General features: G+C 53.4%; 1 protein-coding gene across 2 annotated transcripts in view; it reads right to left on the bottom strand.

The window, feature by feature from the left end:
- The window catches only part of MYT1L (myelin transcription factor 1 like), a 137,188-nt gene that overhangs the window by 35,734 nt on the left and 74,736 nt on the right, over positions 1–26,718 (bottom strand). The window lies entirely within an intron of this gene.

Raw genomic sequence — 26,718 nt, 5'->3', positions numbered from 1 at the left:
TGAGCAAGTCACCTTCTTACTTATACAGTTCCAAAGTCCCTTTAATGCTGAGCCTCCCTGGGTGAGGAGGTGAGACGGAGCTGGAGGGTCCCCGCCGGGCTCGTGGGGCGTCCCCGTCCTCGTCCACCACCAGGTGCGGCTCGGACCCCTTCTTCCCTCCGCGCACAGCGGTACTGTCCAGGGACCAGCGATCTCGGGGCGGCAGCTGCCCCTCCTCCACAGCCGTGCGGCACCTTGGTCCCCAGGTGTTCACCCCATGTTCCCACCCCTTCCATCATTACTTCAGGTCCAGTGGAACCAGTCACAGCAGGACCTGTTGCTGCACCATCCGAACACGATGCGCGACTGTTCACGAAAAGGCACACACGGCGGCCCAAGACCGGTCCCCGTCTAAACTCAAAACGGCGGCGTTGCAACAGGCCCGTCACAGGGGCCCCTCCCAGCCCTGCCCCTGGTTGGCCCCAGAGGCTGGTGCGGGCAGCCTCCTGTGCCAGCCCTGGGAGTTAGACTAGCTGTCTTTCAGACCGTCATCGGGCACTCAGGTAGCTTTGATTTACCTTAAAACCCTTCTTACTTTTAACTGATGTGAGTAGGGAGTAGGGCACAGATCTGTCTCGGTCAACAAGCCAAGTCAGCTGAGACGCTGAGATTAGTTTGGGCACCTGCGCTGCCTGTGTTTAAACGTTTCCAGGAAACTCCGTGCAGTCTCTTAACTACCACATTGCCACTGTGCTAACGGGAGGGGATGTTTTTAAAGAGTCTTGTGGTCGTTGCCCTCCGTGGAACTTCTCAAATACGCCACCTCAGGAATCAGCAGTCCTACAAAGACACTTTCACTTCACCCTACATCAGCTGCATTTGCACCCACCAGGAATGTAAGAACTAAGGACAAAAATTAAGAAAAAAATGTTTTTCTTTTCACTAAATTTTAACTCTCAAGAGACAAGGATGAGATGATTTAGTAACAATATTACCACCCAGTAGGAACCCTCAGATCATGCCCTGTGCTCCCCCCACCCCCCTACTCAATGAGCATCTGAATTCCTGGCAGGGACAAAAATCACAAATTAAAAATGGTTCATAAAGGTAAATGCTTCTAAGAGATTTCAATTTGCTTTCCACTCAGAAAGCCACCCTGGATATTGGATGTCGGGTTAAGGCCAGCAGATTACTTGCTTACAGACAGACTTTCTCAAAATCAGTGAGAGTGTCAGGGAGTGTGGTGGGCATTCATGGAGCTGGGCTGAGTTCAAGGGTGTGAATGTCCCAGTTTACAGTTAGATGCACAATCAATTGTTGGTATTTAGAATCTGCCAGTTCTCCTTTAGTCCTGAGAAAAGGAACGTGATTACAGATCTCAGGTGTACAGTTGATACTTGGCATAGCCTATAAAGGGTTAAAGTTTATAGACTGCTGTGGGAGAAGAAAAAAGGCACTGAGGGAAAAGGGGTCGAGAAATCGTCGATGTGTGTAAGTGGAATCAGGGTTTAAAAATAGGAGTTTGGGGCAGAAGGAGTTTAACGCTGTCCTTCCATCAAAACAATACCCTGAATCAGATTGTTGGCCTGACTGTCATTAAAGTAACAGCTGTTCATGAACTGAAAGTTTGATCTCAAGACTATTCCGTCAATAATGACCTGAATGACTGAATCTAACTGATTTCCCAACTGGCAGCTCATGTGGAGACACCCCCAACCCCAGAGGGAGGAGATTCTCAAAGCAATAAAAATCATTCGAAGAGAAGCTAATCTGCTGCACATTTCTGTTTCGAAAATGTATCAAGAAACAGTAATGTTTCCTACCAGCCAATAATATACATGTGGCCTTGCTTTTTGGTCAAAAGAAAAAAATCCTTAAAGTCTTCCTAATTTAAGCGCCTAGTGCAAATTTATTTAAAATTTTTTCATTTAAACATGAGTAGAAATTTTTTAATGTCTCTTTTTTGATAGAGGCAGGAGGAGGTTGACATATTCTGTTCAAATTTAAGTAGGCATTTTAATCAAAATCATGCAAATGAAAACGAGAATTTACTAATTATAAAAAAAAAGAGAAAAGGATTTTGGAGTAGTTTTTGTGTGTTTAAGCCATTTACAAATGCATCATCTGATAAAAAAGAGGCATGTAAACTGTCCTTTGTCACCAGGAAAACAAAGAAAATGTTACTGGCTCATTTTCAGACCTTTCACAGTGTCAGGAAAGAATAAACATTCCCAGAAAGAGGCCTGGCTTTCTTGAAAGGTTTGTTATTATTTTCAGGGTTTCAAGTTCGGCCGCTGGGGTCCAATCCCTGGCCTGCCACTTGCTGGTTGCGAGAATGTGGGGAAATGAAACCTCCAAGGTCACGCCCCTCAGCCGGGGGAAGAGGACGGAGGAGGAGGCTTGTCTGTGCGTGTTGGGAGCCTGCCGTCCCCTGGAGCTTCAGGACCACAGGGCTCTGTGCAGGCTGTGAACGCACACTCACAGCACCCACCCCTGAAAGAGCCAGCTCTGGTTTCTCGAGGGTGCTAAGTCGGCCTTTTCCTCTTTAGGTGGTGCTCCTGGAGCACACGAGGCAGCCCTGGATGGGCCCTCAAGTATTCTTTCTTCTGCCAGCCCTATGGCGCTCATTTTCATGTTCCTGTTCAAGACTTTAAGGCTTTTGGAAACTCTGAGATGTACATACGAACTTCCCTGCTTTAATAAACCTCATCATTCAAAAATACACAGCTTTCTGAAGGCGGTGGATGTGACAATTCATGCATCAAAAGGGGTCTTGGCTCCAGGACGCTTGGTAACAGGCTGCTGTAGAATCGATGTGCAGAAATTCGATTCGCACCTCCTCATCTAAGAGCACCTCCCCATCTAAGAGCACCTCCCCATCTAAGAGCACCTCCCCATCTAAGGGCACCTCCCCATCTAAGGGCACCTCCCCATCTAAGAGCACCTCCCCATCTAAGAGCACCTCCTCATCTAAGAGCATCTCCCCATCCAAGAGCACCTCCTCATCTAAGAGCATCTCCCCATCCAAGAGCACCTCCTCATCTAAGGGCACCTCCTCATCTAACAGCACCTCCCCATCTAAGAGCACCTCCTCATCTAAGGGCACCTCCTCATCTAAGGGCACCTCCCCATCTAAGAGCATCTCCTCATCTAAGAGCATCTCCTCATCTAAGAGCATCTCCCCATCCAAGAGCACCTCCTCATCTAAGGGCACCTCCCCATCCAAGAGCACCTCCTCATCTAAGAGCACCTCCCCATCCAAGAGCACCTCCCCATCCAAGAGCACCTCCCCATCTAAGAGCACCTCCCCATCTAAGAGCACCTCCCCATCTAAGGGCACCTCCTCATCTAAGAGCATCTCCTCATCTAAGGGCACCTCCTCATCTAAGGGCACCTCCTCATCTAAGGGCACCTCCCCATCTAAGGGCACCTCCCCATCTAAGAGCACCTCCTCATCTAAGAGCACCTCCCCATCTAAGGGCACCTCCTCATCTAAGAGCACCTCCCCATCTAAGAGCATCTCCCCATCCAAGAGCACCTCCTCATCTAAGAGCATCTCCTCATCTAATGGCACCTCCTCATCTAAGAGCATCTCCTCATCTAAGGGCACCTCCTCATCTAAGGGCACCTCCTCATCTAAGGGCATCTCCTCATCTAAGAGCACCTCCCCATCCAAGAGCACCTCCCCATCTAAGGGCACCTCCCCATCTAAGAGCACCTCCTCATCTAAGAGCACCTCCCCATCTAAGGGCACCTCCTCATCTAAGAGCACCTCCCCATCTAAGAGCATCTCCCCATCCAAGAGCACCTCCTCATCTAAGAGCATCTCCTCATCTAATGGCACCTCCTCATCTAAGAGCATCTCCTCATCTAAGGGCACCTCCTCATCTAAGAGCATCTCCCCATCCAAGAGCACCTCCCCATCTAAGAGCACCTCCCCATCCAAGAGCACCTCCCCATCTAAGAGCACCTCCCCATCTAAGAGCACCTCCTCATCTAAGAGCACCTCCCCATCTAAGGGCATCTCCTCATCTAAGAGCACGTCTTTTCCACGAAAGGAGGCCCCTGTGGGATCATGCAGATCCCCCGTGGATAAAATCAGAGAGCAGCATGTGCTGCACAGCTTGGGTTTAGAAATGGCAGCAGAGATTGACTGGGTTTCCATGGAAACTCCCGACAAGGCAGGCGCTGTGCTTGGCGCTCGGCGCCTGGTGCCTCGGGGAGGCCACCCAAGCTGATGGTCCACCCTGCTCCCTGCCAGTTGTCACCAATACTCGCACTGGGTCTATTTTAAGTTCCTATGGTTAGAGATGTAAAGTTGTGATAAATAAAACCCTTGCTTCTTCATTGTTTCCTCTCCACTCCAGAGGTAGTATTGGTAAAAACACTCTGATACAGGGAATGATGAATACATAGTCTTAGAATCTCTGTAAATTCCAGACAAAAATATTGGTGATCCTTTGCCTTGTCTGTGATCTTGCATTTGCCTTGGAATTTAAGCAATATTGAGAGAAAGTAATTTGGGCGTAGTTCATGTTACTATCTGGCTGGAAAAAATGGTCTTGTATAGACGTTTAAGAATATCGATGGAAAAATCATAATAAAATGCTTTAAGCCATTTTTGCAGAATCCAGGCAAAAATCTACAAAAAAGAAATCAGGACCACTCACAAACTTCTGGATTTCTGATTTCCTGGAACTAGCCCTTCTCAGTAGGAACGGACTAGATTTCTGTGGCTTTTGTAGGTCTAGGACGTCAGAAACATCTCTGAGCCCGAACATCCTGGAGGCCCTTTGTGCTCATGACTTACTTAACCACCTACCCCCAAGAGAATCATTGCGGCTCACACCTCCACGGGGGTCTGAGACATATCATCAAAGGAGAACTGACTATCTGTGCATCACAGTACGCATCGTGGAAATCCTCTGATTTGCACAGGTGCACGTCACGAAATGTGGCCACAGACCAGCTTCTCCCCTGTGCCTCTGATTCGTCCTCCTGCAAGACAGATAACCCCTTCTTGTGATTTTTCTCCCGTTTACAAAACCACGACCCTGACACAGGGTAGCAGAAATGGAAACAGTTCAATCTACTGACTGAAGTCGTGTGATCACCTAATTATCATGTTCCATCATCCTCTCTCTCTTTTGAAATGAGGATTTGATAAGTAGTTGTATTAAGGCATTTAAAGTGCAGCTTTTTCTTTGCAAGAGGAGGGCCTCTCCTTAAACGGTGCACACAATGTGCCCTTGCCGCTGCCTGTCCTGGGCTGAGACAGGTGGGCTGTCACATCGGCCTGTCGACAGGGAGGCAGCGGACTCCCCAGGAAGGCGTCCAGGGCAGCCTCAGATGCACGTCCGTTTGTTCTCAGCAATCAGGGCTGCCGGACATGACGTGGGCAAGGACCCAGAGCCGGGCAGTCTCTCTCCATCCACCTGGAGGCCAGCGTCGCCGGCCACGCAGCAGGACCCCTGAGGGTGTTCGGGCCTGGGAATGGTTGTGGTCCGGTGTAGTCCCGTCTGCCCCAGCGCCTGCTACACCGGCAGGACGGGGCAAGGGCGGCCAGTCTCCCCCAGAGCCGGTTTGCAGGGAAAAATGTTTTGAGGAGACTCATCGTCTTTCATCTTGATAAAGTCAATTGCATATTTTTAAAAATCTTACAAATAAAGGCTGAAAGCACTGCCGCAGGTTTGAACTCTCCCTGGGGCTCACCTCGCACGTTTGAACCCACCCTACGAGGTCGGCCTGCAAACGTGCCCCGATTCTGAGTGTAGTAGCTGAAACAGACAGAACAATGCTCACTGAACATGTGGGATAATAATTTAAAAGGTGAGACTGAGATTCTGGGAGTTCTTTGAAGAATTTCATGGTGTGCTGCTTTAATAGCCTTTTTTGTCCCTTTCTTTCATGGCCACTCTAACAGGAGAACTCGTTAAATAAAACACAAAATACTCTCAATTTTAAAAGAAACCATGAAAATGTAAGATTAGGCCTCGTCTAGAGCAGGAAAATACATTTGTAATATGATTCAGGTCACCTACGTAAAAGACTTGCCCCGTTTATATAAAAAGTTCAATTCAAAAACATTGTTTTGGCTTAAAGAGATGTGGTTCTAAAAATTTATATCTTTATTTTGAATTTTTTGTCATATAAATGGGAAACAGTAAAGAAATGCAGAGGATTGCAAAATAAAGTATTTTAAAATAGAAAACTGATATATACTGATTCTAACGCTGCCCCTCTGCAATTTCCTCTCCAAGCAGAAGGGAACCGGGTCACTTAAAAGCAATATACATCACTTCTGTCCAATTTCCTAGGTATATTACCAGAAACTCTGAGGAAAGCCAAGATCTCCTAAATCACTTTTCACTTTGTGCAACATGCAGTAAGCGTCTCTTTTTTTGGAATTCGGTATTGAGTATGCAAATTTTGGCCTTTCTCCCCCTCTGACCCCTGCCAAGCACACCTCACTGGGAGCCTCCCGCTGTCCCCACCCCCACAGGACCCATGTTTCACCCGGTCCCTTTTCCCACCTCCCGTTAAAAGTAGCAGGTGACACAGGAGCACCGAAGACACGCACTGAGGGCGTGGGCGCAAACCCATGACGCCACTGCGGGTTTCTGGGATGGGGGCTTGGAGGGGGCAGGGGTCCTGGCCGTGTTATGCCACCTGCACGGCCACCGCTCGCCTGCAGAGGGGGCTGGCGGGTGCCCCTCCCTCCGCGGCCCTTGGGAGAGGTCTGGGGGAGGCTTCTGCAGACTGGCCTCCCACCTTCCTCCCCAAGACGCACCCCAAAGTTTCTCCTGTTCCCAAGAGTTATGTGAGGGCCTTTCCCCGGGGTGCTTGCCGCCTCCCAGGATTTTGAGTTTCTACACATTTCAAGTTCTGACATTCGTAGACTTTGGGTGAAAGCCTTGATTTCAATAGGACATGTAAACCAAAACCACCTTTTCCTTTTGGTTCCAAGCACTTTTCTTTTTAAGCAACACTCAAATACAAACAAATAAATGAAAAGGAATTATAAAAGTACCCTTGATAATTTGTTTTTGAATTTCATTTTGGTGATTCAGATTCCATTTTGGGGTGGGTTGGGCCTCAGGTTACTAAGAGAACGGAGCGTCCTCCTGCAGGTAAAGTTCAAAGTTGTGGTTATAGGAGACCCAGGGCTGCTAGGATGCCCACGGAGCCGTGGGGTGGGCATGGGTGGTGGCTTGGTGGGTGCAGGGGTTTCACCAGAGCCACGATGCCCGCTGCCTGCACCCACCGGAGCACAGGCTCCGTTCTGCAAAGACCGTTTGGGTGATACGCTTACCATACAAGCCGCTGATAAACGGTGTTTACTAGTAGGTTTAAGTTCTGACTTAGAGGCTCACACGCCTGCCATCAGCCTTGGGTCACCTCTAACGAGAGCCGTGAGTGCCCTCTTCTGCCCATCCCCCCACTCAGGCCCCCAGGATGCCCTTGGAGGTGGATGCCACCCAGGCCCTGGCTGTCAAAGCTGGACCGTAAGGGCTCTGGGGTGCTGGCCCCGGCCAGAGCGGGGGCTGGGCCTGGCCCTCTCCTGGGTCCATTTCCGGGGGACACTCGAGGTGCAGGTTTGCCTGTTTGGGCAGCGGGGAGGGAGCTGCGACGCCAGTTCTGTTGTCCATGCTGCATGCAGGTCTGCACTTTCCGTTCATGCACCGGTGTGGCTCATGCCTCCGTGTCGGGGCGGGAGCTAACTCAGACCCGTGGGCACCACACTGAACCACTCGCTGCCCGCTGCCCGGCGTCCCAGGTACATCCAGGGACAGGCTCCTGTCCAGGGCGGCCAACGTACCTAGCAATCCTGACGTCCCTCTCAATAACGGGATGTGTCCATGGGGCACTGCTGCCGGAGCACATGCACGTCCAGCAGCAGGGGAGCGGCTAGACCAGAGCTGGGGCAGCCGCGGTCAGAATTGGAATTGGACGCGGAGGACCCATGCAAAAAAGAACATACAAAAGGTGACTGTTGGAGAAACCGCCGCTCCACCCCGCCAGCCGTCCACGCACCTCGGGGCCGCCGCGCTCGCCGTGACTGTGCCGCGGCTGGGGCTTCGCGTCGGGCATGCAGGGGCCTGGGGGGCCGGGTGCGGGCTGGGCCGCCAGGGGTTACTCACCTTCCTCGGTTACACTGAGCGCTAGGGCAGTCACACCGTTTACATGGGGTGGAAACCGGGCGTTTAGAGACTCGTGTGCCCTCGGGACAGGGGCTCCTTCTGGCCCCAGAGCTGCATGGGGATGTGTGAGGGTCCCCTCCGCTGCCCTCACAGCGTCCTCACCCACATCCCCCACCTCTCGGGCGAGAAAGTCTGTGACCATATCCAACTGGTCTTTAGTGGTAAGAAGTCGACCCTGGACTGGTGAGCGGCCAGTGGTGAAGCCCACCGACCAGGATGGGGTCAGGGGGAGCTGCTGGCTCGTCCAGGATAATCTTCTCAACACCACGAACCAATGGGATGGCACCTGAGACGGAGACGGACGGCCACTGCACCCGGGGAGGCTCCAGGCTTCATGCACAGGCCACGCCCCACTGCCTGAGGCCATGGGGACAGGAGGGGCGGCTCAGGACGCCAAGGCCAAGTGTGGGGCCCAGCGTCGCTGGCCAGGTGGACACGGACTTCAGTGGGAGCATGCCACAGGGCCACGTGGCTGTTACTTCCGGACGGTCAGAGCCACGGTGACTCTGTGGCCTCCGTCAGCTCACTTCCCTGTCCACAGATGGTTTAGAACTCCTCTCAAGGTACTGGAGGACGGAGGCTGATGTAATTTAAAAGCAGGCCCGTTTCCTAAGCTGTTGGTGGCAGCAAGCACTTGGGAGGCAGGTCGTGCGGGGCAGAAGAAAGGACAGATTCCGGGGCCACGAAGCCACGGGGACCGGCCACGTGGTCCCTTGAAACTGCAATCTTGTGCCTACTTTTTGTGTTCTCACTTTTTTATGTTTGTCATGGTTATAGATCTTTTGCTTTTTGAAGCCTCTATCTCATCTCATAGAGAAAGTGTTTTTATTCTAAGCAGGAGAAATTTAAAAAGATTCCATGCTCCATCTGCTACCTGAGTAATCCTGGGGTTCTCCGTAATTTCTCACGTTTTATGTTTTCTCTCTTCCTGTCCGTGAGCCTCGCCTCCTGCCCTGTCCTCTTGCTTACAGCTATCTGGTTTTAAACCCTTTTCAGTTTATTTTCTCCTCTCTTGGTCTCTCTGGCATGTCCTCCCTTCCTCTGTGGAATCTGCCTTTTCCCCTGTCTCACGTCTTATTTTTGGTCAAATTTTAAATGATTTAATAGACGCTTAGTTTCGCAAAAGTTTTTAGAAATAGATTCATCAGATATCCTTGCTCTAAAGGTAAGAAGACAAATCCAAACAGGTGAATTATATGTTTAAGGTCACGCGAAGAGGGACACAGCTGAGATTAGAACAGAAATCTCTCCTCATATGGTGCTTTGTACTCAAATAGACTCTTTTTAAATGTCCTGTTTGTATCAATAATTCCCAGCCTACAACTGTAGCGTATGGTATAGTGCTTATTTGGGGGGAAGTTCATTTGACTGTAAAGACACAGGAGTTCACTTGTTCCCCTGTCTGCAGTTCACTGACCCACATGGACCTCTCAGTGTCTCATAAACAGGGCAGAGTGGAGAGTGGAAGCACATTTCTATGATTTCCGTATCAAGGGCACAGTCACAAGTGGGATCTAAAAGTCACCGATTGTCCTGATTTCCCTCCGATTACGAGGAGGGACAAGAGAGCAGAAGGGGCCTCAGAACACCGACAACCCGTGTGGTCCCGACGTGGTGACCCCGTGTGCAGGTCTGGAATCGGGAAGGTTCATCCCTCTGAGGAAGAGCCCAGAATAAGTCAGAATGTTCCTGGGAAAGTCCAGAAGGAGAGGCCTGACACAGTGGGGATGGGCAGACAGAGGAAGAGAGAGGAGGGCGGAGGTGGGGAGGAGATGCTATGCAGGGTACGAACGGCCCGGGACCCCGGACACGCCTGTGTCCAGCCCAGGGCTGCCGTGGGTGGTCAGGTAGGGGGCCCGGGGGGCCGGGCGGACACTGTCCTCTCTCTGACCTCCGCACGTCTGGGCGCGGCGCACTGTTCACGGGGGGGAGCACGGAGGGGAGCCTCTGCTTCCTTAGGGCCACTGAGCCCATGAGCAGGCGTCCACACCAGGCACCTGCTGGAAAAGGTGTCTGAAGGGCAAGTAGGGAGAAGCAGCCGGAGTGAAGGGAGAGAGAGATGCCGAGAAGGACCGAGCGAGAAGCGGACTGAGGTGAGCCGATGGCGTGAGTGAGACGTGGCCGCCCCGTGACCCGCCACGCTGATGGGCCGCCTCCCCCGAGGCCAGGCTGTGGGCCCAGCCATGGACCCCTGCGTCCCGAAGACGCTGGCACTGCACAGCCTCCTGGAGGGAAGGTCCTCCAAGTGTTCTGAGGGCGACGAGGTCATGAGGCCTCGAGCCAGGTCACCTGGGAAAAAGGACGAGCACTTGGAAACATCTAGCTCGGAGAAGACTCTAGGAAAACAGTCCTGCACTAGAAAACCCAAGAGGCTTTCTCGAGAAGCATGGACCTCTGGCTCCGAACTTGCAAGAAGAGCTTTCTCAGGGCGCTGCTGTAAGCACAGGCGCTCCTGGGGGCCGGAGTGGCCACGGGGAGCAGAGGGACCCCCTGGGCGGGCTAGGCTGGGCCTGCCCGCGACCGTCCTGAAGGCCCCAGGGCCGAGGTCCCAGGTTTCCTCCACGGCCTGGGACGGCCCAGAGGGGCTGCGAGTGTCCACCCCTCAGGGAGGCCAGGTCCCCTCTGCAGGGGTTTCCAGGGGGCCAGCCTCTCTCCAGGTGATTGCAAACTCAGGGGAGGTCTCCTCCAAGCCCCTGTCAGGAGGACCCAGGTCTGGGTCTCCTGGAACCCCTGCCCGGGCTGCCCGTCTCCACCCACTCCTCTACACCATCTCCTCTGTCTGCCTGAGCCACAGTCTCACCCCAGTGGGAGCCTGCGCTCCCTAGCACAACCCCCAGGTCCGGACCCTTTAGTCCTCCTGGGCGTCACGGGGCCGAGAGTTCCCACCACCTCCTCCTGCCAGGGGTCTTCCCGGCCACCCCTCCCGAGAGCTGCCCCCTCCTCTGCCCCCGGGTGCCCTCAGTACGCGGAAGCAGGGCGCTGTCCTCTGTGTTCCTGTCTCTTGCTGGTCTCAGGGCCCAGCAGCCGGCGCCCGCCCTCTTGGGCTCCGCGTGCGTGGCTCAGGTGGACGTGGCGAGGGGGCCCTCGGCGGCCGGTCCGTGCGGCGCTGCTGTCCTGCTCGAGATTCTGATTAGCAGACCAGGTGCTGGGCGTCCCGGCGCTGGTGTGGCTGCTTCGGTGTGCGGGCGTGTGGGCTCGCGGGGCCTGTCCCAAATGCCCTTCCTGGTCTCAGTAGCCGGGGGCCATTCAGCCGTGGCTCAGGAAGCGACCCCGTCCTCCGCCCAAGCGCCGGCTTTCCTTCCAGCCAGAGCTGGCGAGCTGCCTGATCCTGTCCTCGGCCTGGGGCCCCGGCACTGCCCACCCGGCTACTCTCGTGGGGGAGGAGGGCTGAGGATGCTTTCTGGGGGGCGTCAGCCTGCTGACCAGTGAGGCTGTGGCACTGACCAGGCCATAGGTCGTGAGCATCTTTGTGTGCGGCGCTGGGTGGGGGACTCTGTGCCGAGGAGAGGTGAGCCCAGCACCCGGCACCCGGTCCCTCCCTGACCCCGGCCCTGAGGTCCAGCTCTGAGGCAGAGGAGGGACAGATGGACGGTGCCCAGCAGCACGCAGGACCCTCGTCAGGAGGAAAGAACCGAAGTAGCACAACTTAGCTGTTTGTTTTTTAAAGGTGGGCTGGGCCACAGGAACCCTGCGTCTCTGGGAGGCTGTTGGCCTTTTGCCCCTGGCGCGGAGGACAGGCCCGGAAGCCACTTAAGCTTCAGTGCAGTGTGGTTGGTAAGAATGGCCACTCTCGCTGACCCCCATAGTCCCAGGCCATTGCAGGGCGAGTGCCAGCGGCCACTAAGGCCTGCATGAAGCAGCGGATGGTCCAGCTGCTCGCCTAGCCTCCCCAGCAGCCCTGGGTGCTGGGTTCTGCTACCTTCACCCAGTCTCACAGACGACGCAGGCACAGAGGTGCCGGGATCGGCCCCAGGCTGGGCTTGGGTGCCAGCTGCTGGCTCGAGGGCCAGGGGGTTTAACCTGCAGCTGGTCGGATGGGATGGGCTTATGGGACCAGCTGCTGGCTCGAGGGCCAGGGGGTTTAACCTGCAGCTGGGCTGATGGGATGGGCTTACGGGACCAGCTGCTGGCTCGAGCGCCAGGGGGTTTAACCTGCAGCTGGGCTGATGGGATGGGCTTATGGGACCGTGGCAGCAGGCGCCGACGGAAAGGTAAGAAAGGACACACTTGAGGGATGCTCGGAGTGAGCCTGGGAGGGCAGCCTGGGGTCATGTGGGGATGAGCACAGGAAGGGGGAGGGGAAGCAGGGAGGGTTGGGACCTGGTGGGCGACGGGGAGGGACCCCTCACAGCAGGCACAGTCATGTCCCCTGGACCAGTCACTGGGTGAGAGAAACGGAGGTGCAGGTGCAGGTCTCGCCCTCCAGGCCTGGGCAGGCTCATGGGAGGTGTGGGCAGCAGCCCCGGAGAGTCCACACGCACGGCCACCGGTGCGAGCTCGGTCCGGATGCCCCTCTGCTCGGCTCACAACAATCTCTGTGCCTGTTTCCTCCTATCACAGGGTCTGGTTCAGACGCGTCGGGTCCTCCTGAGCGCTGATCACAGCGGGGACAGGGGTCCTCATCCTGGGGTGTGGTCCCAGGTGGCGCCTGGCTGTCCTGGGAGCGGGCCGCAGGCTGCAGGGGCCTCCGTGGACAGTTCCGCTCTCACACCCAGGACGCCGCACGGAGCTGTGGGCAGGGAGCTGAGCTCAGAGGCACAGGTGCTCGTGAGGGAGATGAACAGACCCCAGATCCGGGTCACTGTGGACGCATCGCCACTGCAGATTCTCCATTATTACGTGCACGGAAAACTCTTCCAAATGAAACCGTGTTGTGCCGTCTGCCGATTGTGGAAAAAGTAAATGTCAACAATATCGATGTGTGTTTAACGGAAGGCAACCTGGATCTGAGTTTTAAGAAAATCATTTAAAAATATGGATGTTCCAGAGCATATTTTAATGGAAACGTCACTTGCCCAAAACCAAAAATGTGTTTCATAGGAAATGAATCACATTTAAAAATGATTTTTGTTATGTAAGCTGTAAAGAAAGAATCAGAATTATTTTTTGGAAAAAGGAAGGAAGGAAAAAGAGAAAGAAGGAAAGGAGAGGACATTTTTAACTGGGAACATTTAGAGGACCAGAGGACTGCAGTAATTTTTAATTTTCCCGTTTCATCAGCAATTGCGTGGGGAGATCTCTTGGGGGCGGGGGGGGGCATCCTTCAGCGCAGAAGTCAGGGCGAGTGTCACCAAGCTGGGAAGAAGGCTCTCTGGAGGACATTCCGTCCCCCCTGCAGCACTGCCCTTCCCCACTCCGCGGCACTACAGGGCTGCCCGACACTGGGAGGGACCACAGGATGAGGGAGGGAGTTGCTATGGCAACTCCCTCCCTCAGCCATCCGCATGGTGCCACAGGTTCTCTGTGTGCAGGAGAATTGGGAAAACCTGGTTCTGAGCAGAGAGAGCCGAGGGGGAGGCTGCCCCAGTGGCTGGGGAGAGGTGGGGATGCCGGGGAGGCAGGGAAGGCCTTTCACAGGGTAGGGCTCAGCTCAGCCAGCCTCTCGCCCAGATGGCAGCACATGACCAGAGCCAGGACTGTTGGGACCCACACACTGGCCTTCAGAGCTTCAGGACCCAGGGCTCTGAGGACCTGGAGGGCCGGGGCCACCTGAGTGACAGTGACTCAGAGCTCGGTTAGCACTTCTGTGTCCCAGGACATAGATCAGAGTCCTGTGCTGCTACCATCCCTTCCCTTCAGGCTACGAAGGACGACACATTGGGCTGGGTGCGCACGAGTGTGTGCACCACACCCACAGGCTCACGGAGGACAAGCTCGCGTGGGGCTGAGGGGAAGCGTCTTCTCCGCAGATGGGAGGACCACGGCGTCCCCGGGCTCTGTGGCCTCTGTGCTCCACAGCGGGGACCTGCGCCCACCAGGCTCTGACACGTCCCTCCTCTTGTCAGCCCTCCCCAGACTTACCCCATGGCTGCTGTCTACCCGGGTCTAGAGATAAAAGATCTAGGGTCAAAAAAAGCCACGTGACTAGTCCAGGATGCCCGGCTAGTAAGTGGCCAAAGAGGGCTGGGACTCTAATTTCCACGGACCCGGAGCCTGTGTTCGCCTCGTTATGTGGCAAGGACACTCATTTCTTATACCAGGAAAAGAGCTCTCGACCTAATAAGCTGTTTAAATTTAAAGGACATGAAAAATAAACGAACGTCATCCTTTGCTTGTCGAAGTAAAAATAAACGAGCTTCATCCTTTGCTTGTGGAAGAGGCCGTGGGGGGCCTGGCACATTCTCGCCTCACATGCTTCCAGGCCGAGGTGTCAAGCACGGGGGTTGTTTCCTCCACCTGCAGGACGCCAGTTCTTACAGAGGCTCCCGGACATACTGAAGCCCAGTCATAAGACTTTGTTCATTGAGGTGATTCACTGAAATTATTTCCTGGCCCAGAGAAGGCTGGCTCCCTTGCCAGAAAAGCGCCGTGAATTCCAGGAAGTCCTCTCCCTCTGTCACCATTGGCTGCCTGGGGACTGGCCTTTCTCGGGCTGTTCTCAGCTCCACTCCCCTCTGTTGGACGAGGGACATGGAGAGGTCATGGCCTTTCCACCTCCTGGGGGTCCCCAGAGAGAAGCAGCCTCCCAGCTCCACGGGGCCCCTCCCGGGCTGCGCCAGGAGCCTGCTGTCCGCTTGGCGGTGGTGGGGGGGGAGGGCTCTACCTCCGCAGAGGGTTGCCGAAGCATCCCAGCCCTCACCTCTGCCGCCTGCAGCGCTCCAGCTGTCTTTGGACCAGACCAGCCACGGGTAGGAGACAATGAAAGCAGTTTTCTTCTCCTGGACCTGGGCGCCAGCCTTGCCTCGGACGCAAGTCCACCGTCAACTCTGAATCACCTGCTCTGGTGGGATTCTGACAGGGGCACTTTCCATGACTTTTATCTTTCATTTGTGCAATTTATCAGCGCCTACCACACACCAGAGACGCCAGTCACGTCGTTTTCTCCTCCAGTTTATGGGCGATTGGGCTGAAATCCTGTGTGTGCCAAGAGCGGCTTGGAAATTTCAGCTGAAGCGCGATGCTCCAAGTCGCGCAGTATTGGAACTGTTTCCTGTTGGTGGAATAGTTTCCAGCGTGTGGAAACCCATTCCCCCAAGCTATCCCTGGGTTTCAGATGGTCGTTTCTCCTCCTCTGGTCTTACCATTTTATTCACCGTGCCCTCTGCTAGAGCTGTTTGTTGGTGAAATGGATACATTTGGCATTTTGAGTCTGCACTGAAGGGCAAGGAAAGGGCAGCAAATGGCTATTAGAGGAAACCAGCAGGTGAGGAGGTACCAGGTACAAGGTGGCCCCTCGTTAATCCTGCAGCCCTTCTGGTTTCTGGAGTCAGTGAACCTGCTTCCCAAAGAGTGTAATTTAGCCTCACCCAAACTCGTTATTTTGATGAACTGAAAACCACATGCCTTGGAGTCTCAATGGGACCCTCCTCTATTAGGCGACTTCCTTAACCCCGAAGGCCGACCCCTTAAAGCGATTTGGAAATCTGGACGTGCCCCGATGGAGGGGCTGCTGGGGGGCTGCTGGAGGGGACACCAGCTGGGCCGACAGGTCCTGGTCCGATAGCTGAGTCTCTTTGTGATGCTGGGAAGGTCGCTCAGCCTCCCTGCCCCCTACGCCCTGCCCTGTAGCCCCTCAGCTCTGCTGAGCTCAGCACCCCCCAGCCTTGCACCAGGCCCAGACGCAGCGTGACCTCGGGAGGCCCACGCACACGTCCTGTGAGGTCGGCGGAAGACGTCACCCTCACTTTCTCTAGATAAGAGAACTGAATGTCAGAAGTCTAATCAACTCACTGAAGGCCACGCAGCCAGACAGAATAAAGGATCTGAACCGACGTTCTGTGGCCCCAAGTCCTGCTCCCCCCGCCTCCATCTCACCTGGCCCAGACGCACCGCCGGCCTTGCACCCTGAAAGCAGCTGCCTTCCCTGTCTGTCTTCAGCTTCTCAGGGCCACCATGGATGCCGAGATCATCGGTTGTGCAGATGAAATGACAGCACAGCATTTGGAAAGAACTCAAGTGCCAGAAAGTATAAGACGCCATGAAGTATACGAGGACTTGAGATTTAAAGCAAGGCCATCACTTCTGATACCAGGAATTAACATCAAAGGCTCCCTGAAGATCACGCCCGAGACAGAAGTTCAGGAAGAATCAAAATGGGTCTGCATGAGGCGAGGTATTTGTGGAAAAGCTACAGCACGGTCCGTGATACACTGGCTGATAACTAGTCCAGGGGACGTGGGTGCGGCCTCACCCCGGTGGAGCCGGCATGTAACTAGGAAAGCGGAAATGCTATCTGTTGTAGACTAGACTGCCTAGGACATCGGGATCTAGTCTGCTTCAGATCTACGAAACGGGGAGAGAAAAAAGAGAGGGTTTCTCAATATCTCTGGCACTGTTCTGACCCACAACGATGCCCAGGGAATAACAATGCCTCTGTTTCCACCACGTGCTCATCTTAAAACACATGTCATCCAAAAAAGGCAAGGGAACTGCAGCAAGTATTCAAGGCACATTGGAAAGTAAAGAAATGACAGAGAAAAAGATGATCAAAATATGCCAGTTGGGAAAATGTTTTAGAATTCAGAAGGTGGGGAGAAGAGAGTGAAATTAGTAAGGGGGTGAGATCTGATGTGAGTTTGGTGGGCTGATGGACATTTTTATTTGATGATTTTAAACCTGATTTGCAAGTCTGATATGAGCATTTTAAAATAACACCATATTAGACAAGAGAGAGAAAAAGACATATTAGGAAAATGCAATCCTTTTATCTTTGAAATATTTTGATCTTGGTTGTTGGAGTTTCAAACATAAGAGGCTGCGTTTCATTCATTTGTTGCTGGAATTGGGTCAGACTTTGGGGGTCGATTATCTTTGTCTTTCTTCCCCTGACCTCCCTCACCCCCAACCCAGCTGGCCTCACGTCTGCGGAGGCACCTTGGCCTGGCCCACCAGGCCCCCATGGGCCGCTCCTGCTTTCCTGTTTCCTCTCAGGCCTCAGTCCTTCATGAAGAAACTCTTCTCTGGGAGCCGGCGCTGTCCTGAGACCTCTGCAGACAGAAGCCCGTCTCGTCCTTACCGTGAACCATCAGGTGGCTGCCCGCATTGCCCGGCTCTGGACGCAGACGGGAGAGGCGGCAGGGCTGGGCCCTGGAGCCAGGAGGCCTGCTGGGGGTCCTTGCCGCTAAGCCCTGGCCCTGCTCCTGAGTCCCTGGAAGGGTGCCCGGGACCACCCAGAGGTGGGAGGAGGTCACCTCTTGACTCTTACTGCCCTTCCTAGGTCGCACTTGTGCAAACCCGAAGGTGTGAGAATGTCTCCTGGTATCTGAGGGGCCTTTATCAGTGCAACTCGAATGTCCCGCCTGGGGACAAACCTTTTACAAGGGTTTTTACAAAGAAAGCAGTTAATCAACAGACCTCAGATACTCACAACGAAGCAATAAACAGGATTTTAAATTACTTCTACTTAACTTAAAAACCGGCTCCATTTGATAGCCCCGAGGAACTTAAAGCCAGAGACAGGCGTTTTCAAGGGCGACAAAATCTTGTCATGACGTGACACGGGGAGAAAAGCAGAAACACCGGAGAGAGACGGCGGAGACCCCAAGTACACGGTGACAGCGTGACTGAGTCACTGCGGGATGATTCCGGCAGGAAGGTGTGGCTCAGACCTCCCTTTGGAAAGAGGCCAGAAGTAGCAGCTATGACTGGAGTCACTTCACTTCACCAGGGACGTGTCCAGGGCCGAGCGTGACCCAGGCCCCATGCCAGGTGCTGCGTGTGCCCCCAGCCCAGCCCTTCTGAGCCCACCTGCCCGTGGCCCCCAGGGAGCCCTGACCCCATGCGGCGAGAGGGCTAATCTGAAAACACAGCCCATTCCACTTTAAAACAAACAAACCTAAACGGAAAGTCCAACGAATAGGTACACATTCCTTGGGAGACAAAAACTTTGGAGAAGAGAGCCCACGCAAAGTTAGATGGCCGAAAAACGTACGAGCTGAAAGTCTCGGAAAGGACAGATCTCTTCAATCTAACACACGTCACAGGTGCTGGAGAGAGACCGCCAGAGACGGCCAGAGATGGCAGAGGGGGTGGGGTCTATGGGGGGGCTTTGCAGGAAGAGAGAAGCTACAGTCAGGAGGGAGGGGGTGGGGGGGACCACGGGACGCGCCCCGATTCCCCCGGTGAGAGGATAAGCATCTCACTGCCTTCCACAAACAGCCATGTCTTGAAAACAGGTAAAACTCACTTTCTTTTTCTTAGACAAGTTTTAAACGTGGGGTGGGTAGACGTGGAACGATGCAAGCTGTCCCTTCCTGTAAGTCTTAGGTCCCCAGCTGTAAAGGGGTTGTCTGAGCCCCTCCGCGCTGCAGGCGAAGTGGCCTGGCGGTCGGGAGAGAGAAGTGCTTCTTCTTCCCCTTTTCAGAGTTGTGCTCAGGCCCTCCAGCTCCACTGACCTGTGGCAGTGCTGGCCGGGCCTGGCTTTCATCCTCCGCACCCACCCCTGCCCCCCGCCCAGCAAGGACGCTGCGAGTCTGCACAGGGCTCAGGGCACAGCTGACGGGCAGCTTGGCCTCCCACTGGACAGTGATGCTGTTTCCTGCCCGGCTTCCCATCCAGCGACCAAGAAGGTATGTCTTTCCTCCATTACTCACTCGGAAATCGCCGTCCTGGTGCAGGAGACGCCGCGTGCGTCCGGCAGAACGCGTCCAGGGCCGCACCATTCACGTGCCACCAGGCTTTCACCTCCACACGGCCCTGCCACTGATGCCGCCCATGTGCAGCTCTGTCGCCTGTACAGAGGTGACCTCATAGAGTCACCACTCCTCTATGAGTCTCCTCATAGAGCTCGCCCGCCACCACTGCCTCCTTTGCACCCAGGGCAACAGTGTTTCCGAATTCACCGGAACCTTCCAGGTCATCTGGCCGAATCCCCTCCCTCCACAGTGGAGGCCTGGGGCTCAGAGACATGGCCGCATCTGCCCAAGGTCACCTGGCTGACCTGTCTGCAGACCCCACTGCTTTCCCTCCGCAGTTCTCCCTGCAGAATTCCTGGGCTCTTTACTAGGCTGTGTTGTACAAGTCAACTTGTTCTGATTCGTTGACTGATTTACTCAACGGCTTGGGTTCCCAGCGCAGTGCGAAGTGCTATTGAGAAGGAGCTGGACGCTGAAGGCCTGAGGGGTGCCCTCAGGAACCTCTGCTCTGTGTCCGGTCCAGGTGACCACACAGCCACAGCGTAAGATGGGACATGATGTCTGCAGAAAGAAGCCAGGGCGCCGGCGTCGTGGCTGTGGGATCTAAGCCCAGGGGAGGGGATTAGCCAGCTCAGCGAAGGGCTGACCTGGCTCCATGGCTGGGCTCCTGTAGACGGTGGATTTGGATCGAGAGGAGGGTCAAGGAAGGTCACCTCAAGGCGACGTGCCTGCTTTGCAAAGGGCCAAGAGGGGGAGGGCACCAGAAAGTTCTTGCACCATGAAGTATGCATACATTGCAGACAGTTACTTGAAGAATTAAGAAATATGCATCTCAGGATCTCTCAAGCCATCTTTAAGCCTCAAGGTGAAAAAGTCTGCAAATCTACGTTCAAGGTGAAACCAAAGCTAGTCTCCCATGAAAGTACATCCAGCTTCACCGTCCTCCCTCCCTGCCCGACGCAGAGCTGGGGGTCACCCGCCTTAAGTGTGGATGTGATCCTCATGGCAAGAGTGGAAGCAGCACCATTTGATAATCAGATCATTGCCGGAAACAGCTGCTCCGAAAGGCCCTCGTTTTCACACTTTCCCAACATTTTCCCAGTGCGTCCTTTCAGCCTCAGCCTGACTTATCCAAGGAGCCCGGCAAGAAGAGTGAGCGTCGGGGAAAGTGGGCAGGTGAGGCCCTACCCCGATGGATGGAGGTCCTGTCGCTCTGACAATGTGTTAAGGAAAAAACGTCTCACCACAGTCACATTTAAATGGTCCCCAGTGGTTACACTATCTTCACAAGTCAGATATTCTATTTCCTTTTTGAAACGTCGTCCCGTCCAAGCACAGCCCATGGTGCGATCTGTGGGCTGGCTGCCACCGTCAGTGAGCGGGAAATCCTAGGTGCTGCCCCATTCTGCTGGGAGGAAAGGGGCCTGCCAGACGTCGGAGGGAACGTATTTGTGACGGACTTGGAAGTTTTGTGATAATTTCCGTTTCCAGGAAGTGATCAGGTTACCCCGGGGCTCCTCCCACTGGAGACCCGGAGGCTGGGCTGTGGCCTCGGTCCCTGTCTTCTCCGCCAACACGCACTCCCAGTGATTCATTCTGCTAGTCGAGCAGCTTTCATCGCCGTGTGTATGTTGGCGACCTCCACATCCAGGGTTCCAGCCCCCCGTCTCTCGCGAACTCTGCGGGTGCTCACACGACCCTCTCCTGACCGCCTAGGACATTCGACCCTCCACAGCCTGGCCCACTCCCCCCACACCAACCCCCGACTCCCCCGCAGGCTCCTCCTGTTTTCGGAAACTGCAGGTGCTGGGGGCACCTTTGGGTGGCGCGGATGCTCTCACACTCACGCCACATCGCGTTCCTCGGGCAGAGCCCCCAGGTTCTGACCGCTCCTGCAGCTGCTGTGCTCCTGACCTCGCCTGTGGGATCATCTCCAACCCGGAGGGTCGCCATGGCCTCCCAATGGGCCTTCCTGACCTCCTCTTGGCAGGAACTGGAGCGATGAGTGGAAGACGTCAGGTGATGTCTCTGCTGTGCCGAAACCCAGCCCCCTCAGAGTGGAGATCAGAGTCCTGCCAGGTCCTGCAGGCCTGATGGGATCTGATCCCTGACGCTCTGCTTCACGTTCTGGAACCTTCCCCTGGCTGTCCCTCCTCGGACCCCCAGGCGTCCCTGCCAGCATGCGGGGGCCGTGTTCCTGCTGTTTCCCCACACGCGGGGTTTTACACGCGGACCCCAGGAAGAACACACGCCCTTAGCCTGTGGTCCTTGTTTCGGGCTCAGCTGTGGGAGCTGTCGTGTCTGTAAAGTGAGCCGTATACGCGCAGAGCTCGTCACCTCGCTTCACAGGGTCCCGTCCCGTCCCGTCTGTGATCCACCTGAGAGCCTAACTGGGCGGAGACGCCCTTGTCGGCTCACGGGGCCGAGGCCCCGGGGGACCGTGCACGCGCCAGCCGCCCGCGTTCCCGGGGCTTGGGTCTGTGTCTGCTTGTCGTTCCAGGCCAAGAGGGAAGCTACAGAAACATCCCCTCCCACCCCAGGAATATTATGCAGCTATTAAAGATTCCATAACCTACACAGCACACAAAGAAGCAAGCTTCAAGATCCTCGAGGGATATGATTAATAATATAATTAATAATAATTAATTAATATTTATCAGAGAGATGAGATTATACATAATTTTTCTTCCCCCACTTTCTCAAGTTTTGGAGCGTATAGTAGCTTTGTTTCCAAAAATGTCATTTAAAAATGCCCTGGTCTTGTTAAAATCACACTCTCCCCCTCTGCGCCAAGAGCCCCCTTACACGTGCCAGTGACGGGCGATTGCACATCACAGTGCAATTCACCTCAACAGAGGGCAGGCGCGTAGAAAGGCACCGCCACTACCTGACCACAGGAGGACAAGAGCGGAGGGGATGCGAAGCCGCCATCCACGCGCCCGTGGCGGGGGCGTGGAGCAGGGAGGTGCGTGGCCCTGTCCCGCCAAGGCCAAAACGGAGCTGCTCTCTGTGGCCCTGGGGTTGAAAGCGAGCTAAAAGAAGCCACCAATTTGAGCCCCGGACTGTGCGCCGTACGCTGTGGTGGCTTCGTCAGGATCCGGCCGCTAACGCTACCTGGGATGGGGAGGGCCTGAAGGTCACTTCCGTGGGGCAGCGTTCCCCACAGGTAGAGGATAATTAAGGGCAGAAGCCAGCCTGAAAGAGAAGTATTCCAGCTCCTAGTGGAGAGCAGGCTTCTAACAACCTCGTTGCCCCAAGTATTAATAACGCATATGCTAATTATAAGCCAGGATTACTTAGTCCCTAGGGGGCTAAGCAGCTCTCTTTGGTGACACCTGCTTAACTAGACTGGAATCTCTGTACAAGTTGGAAAGTAATAAAGTCAAACATATTTTTAAAATAACATAACAGAGGCTCTCCACTACCTTGTATTGAATACTGCCCGAATGGTCCGAAACAATGAGGTTTTGGTGTAACATGCAAATATTCTATTCTGAAAACACACTGTGAAGCTTATATAATATTTAGTTTTAATCTGTCTATAAATGGCATTAAATTAAAAAGAGGACAGCATGTAAAGATAAAAGGGCTAACCTCTCTGTCAATGGCTTAATAATATAACAAAAATGTTGAGGACACAGACGCTAAAAAAATCATAAACTTTTCAGTTGTAGGACTAAGATATTCCTGAATGTGTATTAAAATGTAGTAAGACTATATATGACGAACAGTATCCGTGAAGTCTAAGGTTCCATGTGGCACCGTCCACTAAGGATGTCCGCTTGACAGTGTGGCTACTTAAATCTGAGTTCAGAAACGAAGTGCAATTAGAAATGTGCTCCTCAGCCCCAGTGGCCTCGCGCGCTCCGCAGCCACGTGGGGCTGAGGCTGTCCTCCGGGCATCCCCATCACCCCACAAAGTGCTGCTGGACAGTCGTGTACGTTAGAAACTCATTTTGTAAAGCCAGATCACATTTTCATTTTGATTATTAAGAAAGTATTTGCACATTTGCACTAAGGAAAGTTTTTGTTTCCTTAAAAAGGTCAGGTGAGAGTGGGAGTTCTCGTCTCTCTCTACTATCCCAATATTCTCCAATTCTCTTTGAAGGTAGCAGGATTATTGTGGACAGAGAACAGGATTAAGCACACGGACCACCTGTAGACAGCTAAGCAGAATCCGCAGGTGTCTGGAACACGTCTCTCTTTGTACAAATGCAAAAAAGAGAGAATGGAATAGAAGGGATGTGATCTTCCTTGAATTGTGGCTCCTGGAAGATCAGGGATCACGTTTAGGGACAAGTACACAGGTACGTTACACACACAGACGGGTCAAACGCGCAGACAGGTGGGATCACTCCCTGCAAGCATCCAGGCTCCCCGGCCGGCCTCGGCCCATCAAACGCCCCCTTCACCCGCTCAGAGCCGGTCTTTCCAATCGAGAAAGAAACCCAAAGAGGATGGTTCTCTTCCCTGAAATCGCTAGCACAAAATGCCCTCCGAAATCCTCGCTGGTAACTTCCCAAAGGGAACGTCTGCTTTATTTCCAGATTCGCTCATTTTGCTCGAGGAAACTCTAAATTAGTGAAGTGTTTACGGGAATAAAACCTCAAATTTACAATTAAAGGCCAACGTAACCTGCTCCTGGCCGGTCAGACCCTCATTTCCTTCCCAGAAGCAGCTTCTCCGGTAGCTCAGGGCTGGGGTGGTGACCAGCCGCTGAGCTTAAAGGAAGACCGTTTGTCAGAACTGCCCCAGAGGAGCCCAGAGTGAAGTGAAAACGGGACCAGATTCCCAATAATCAGGAGAGGCCAAATTTAACTGGATGTAATGCATGGAGAGGACTCAGCCAATCCAACACGTTTTATGAAGGGCCAGGTGTCTGGCTTTGAATCCTGGCCTGACAACACAGGCAGCAAAATCCATGTATTCACATAAGTGTGTGTTTACACATTGACACACAGCATATCTAAATACATATGTACATACATTTAAAGTACCTTTAAAATGGCATATTTAAAATCGTCAGGAAAACATTTTTTCCTTCTGTTCACGTGCAGCAAATACGCTGTATGGTTTAGATTCTCAACTGTATAAAGAAAGGAATTCTGCAGTTAAACAATAAACTAATTCAAAGAGTCATTTTCAAATAGTTTGTAGTAGGTGGATTATTTTAGTTTGGATTAGATGACAAATTGGGTTCTATTTATTTAGAAATAGTATCATTCAGTACTGTCTGGTATCTATTAAAATTTCACCATTTCAAAACGGAGGAATGGAATGCTAAGAAATATTTTGTAAGGAAGGCCTTTTTTGTGGCCTTGTTCTGGATTTAAAACCTTCCCCAAGTTTTTCACAGTAAAAAACATGAAAATCTCAAGGCCAGCTTTAAGTTAGAAATCCAGCCCCATCCCCGGGAGGGCTTCCTCTCAGGTCAGACACAGTGGCCACTGCCAGCTGGTCTTTAAATGGCCAGTGTATGGACTGTTCAGGTGACAGGACAGATTGGTTTAGCCCAGAAGACAGCAAGTAAGGCAGGTTGAAGGTGAAATGAAACACGGATGCCAGCTGAATCCACACTTGAGGTAACAAAAAAGGACGCTGCCCCTCCAGGGCCGGGGAGCAGGGGTTGCCACAGTGAAAGCCCTCGACCAGGAGCCCCAGGAGGATGGTTCAGACCGACAGAGCTTTCACACAAGACTTCAGTTAGTTTGTGACTTGGCTGATCGGGGATCTGGTCCACATTCATCGTGTTTCATTTAGTTTCAATGAAAATGGGTGACGAGGCACCAACGAACGACTTAAAAATTCAGTTTCTACGAGCCGACGAAGCCCAGATTTTCCGGCAGCCTTTCGGCCCACCCAGCAAATCCCTCATTTCGAGGAGAGAAGGGATCCCTGAGAGCGCAGGGGCCAAGTCAAGGCGCCTTCCCGTGGGGCGGTGCTCAGTACGACAGACCGCCTGCAATGAGCCTTGCTTCGGCCTGGACGGCTGACCCCCCTCTGCTTCCACCCCCAACCGGGCTGAGCGGCGCTCGGGGCTCCAGTCCCCTGCCCGGACCATGCTCCCCGCAGCCGGCTCTGCCCGGCCCCTCGCTGGCCCCTCCGCGGCCCCGACAGCACGGCCTCCTCCCGGCCTCAGTGTGTCCGTCTGCTGCCCGCGCCTGGACCAGCTGAGCTCAGGCACTGGCCCACGACCTCTGCTCCCCAGCCACCCCCCAACCCCGATGGTCGCCTCCCAGGATGCCCTGCACGGGACTGGCCATGGTGCCTTGAGGGCAGAAATGGTGTCTTATCTCTGGGTGCGGATTACAAGTTTTTAAAACGAAAGAATGAAACAGCTCTGTCTATGGTTTTCCGGGAGATGCCCTCTCCCGGTTTTTGCTTCCGACTCGAGGCTCAGGGACTTTGCAGAACATCCCTCTTTACTGAGGGGATGTGAGCACAGAGGGGCGGAAATGATTCCCGGGGCAGCAGAATGCCGCCCACACGCTGATGGCGACAACCAGATGTGAGAACACCTGTGCTGGCCCGCAGATGAACACGTGCACACCTGCATACACTCACACATACGTGCACACACACACACACATACACACAGGCACTGCAGAAACATGGCAGGGAGAGCCCAGCACACAGGCACCCCTTTCTGCAATCATCGCCCACCCCCAGGGTTCCAACGGATGTAACTGCCGCAGTGTCTTTCTTCTCTTATTTTTCTTTCTAAATTAAAGGACTTGCTGTAAAGTCCTCCAAAGCCAGAGGCTCAGAAGATTTTGGAGTGAATTAAAGTTCTCCTTATTTCAGGGAGGTCACAGAAGTCATTAAGTAAACGTTAAACTAACGCTTACATTTTCCTCCTTTGAATTCTGCTTAATGTTGTCACAAAACCCAGCAGTTTAACACGAGCTGTGGGACTTGCGTGTGTTGCCGTGGTGACGGTGACAATAACTGACCGTCTACAGTGAGCCGGGTACCAGGATTCTCCCATTTCACAGATGAGGACTTGACACCCCTCTGACGGGAGAGGCCGGTTTCTGTGTTTTGTTTTGCACAAAGAGTTTATTGGTACAAAGCTGTGTCTTGATTAGTCAACTTCCCTCCTACACCTGTGCCTTTCTTTGACGACTGAAGTCTGGTTTTTCCCTCTGCAAACTTCCTCATAACCTGCACCCAAACCTGGAAGATGTGGAGAATAAACAAGCCAAAGACAAACACACCTGGACTGCATGCAAATACTGCCAGAGAACTCTGCAGATACTTTCGTAAAGCACAGGTCCCTTTATAAAATAAATTAAATATCAACGTTTTTCTGTGTTTTTTGCTTTGTTTTGTTTTTCGTTGATTTGCATGTGAAAATGGTTAAAGGTGATTAAAACATAACCCCAAACTCAAACCCCTGGAACTCTCCCTTAATAACCTGGGTCTAGGGACTTCCCTGGTGGTGCAGTGGTTAAGACTCCATGCTCCCAATGCAGGGGGTCCGGGTTTGATCCCTGGTCAGGGAACTAGATCCCATGTGCCACAACTAAGAGTTCACACGCCACAACTAAGGAGCCCGCAAGCCGCAGCGAAGGAGCCCTGGAGTCGCAACTAAGGAGCATGCCTGTGGCAACTAAGACCCAGCATGACCAGATAAATAAATAAATACATATTAAAAGAAGGGATTTAAATAATGTGAGTCTAATGTCGGCTGTTAGAAAGAGAAGTAGCAGGAAGGGAGATTCCTGGCGGATCCAGTCACAACA

Source organism: Aethalodelphis obliquidens, unplaced genomic scaffold (genome assembly GCF_003676395.1).
Source record: "Aethalodelphis obliquidens isolate GAN/ISIS:26980383/991018 unplaced genomic scaffold, ASM367639v1 scaffold12, whole genome shotgun sequence".
Lineage (NCBI taxonomy): Eukaryota > Metazoa > Chordata > Mammalia > Artiodactyla > Delphinidae > Aethalodelphis > Aethalodelphis obliquidens.
This window is presented reverse-complemented; position numbering and strand designations above follow the sequence as displayed.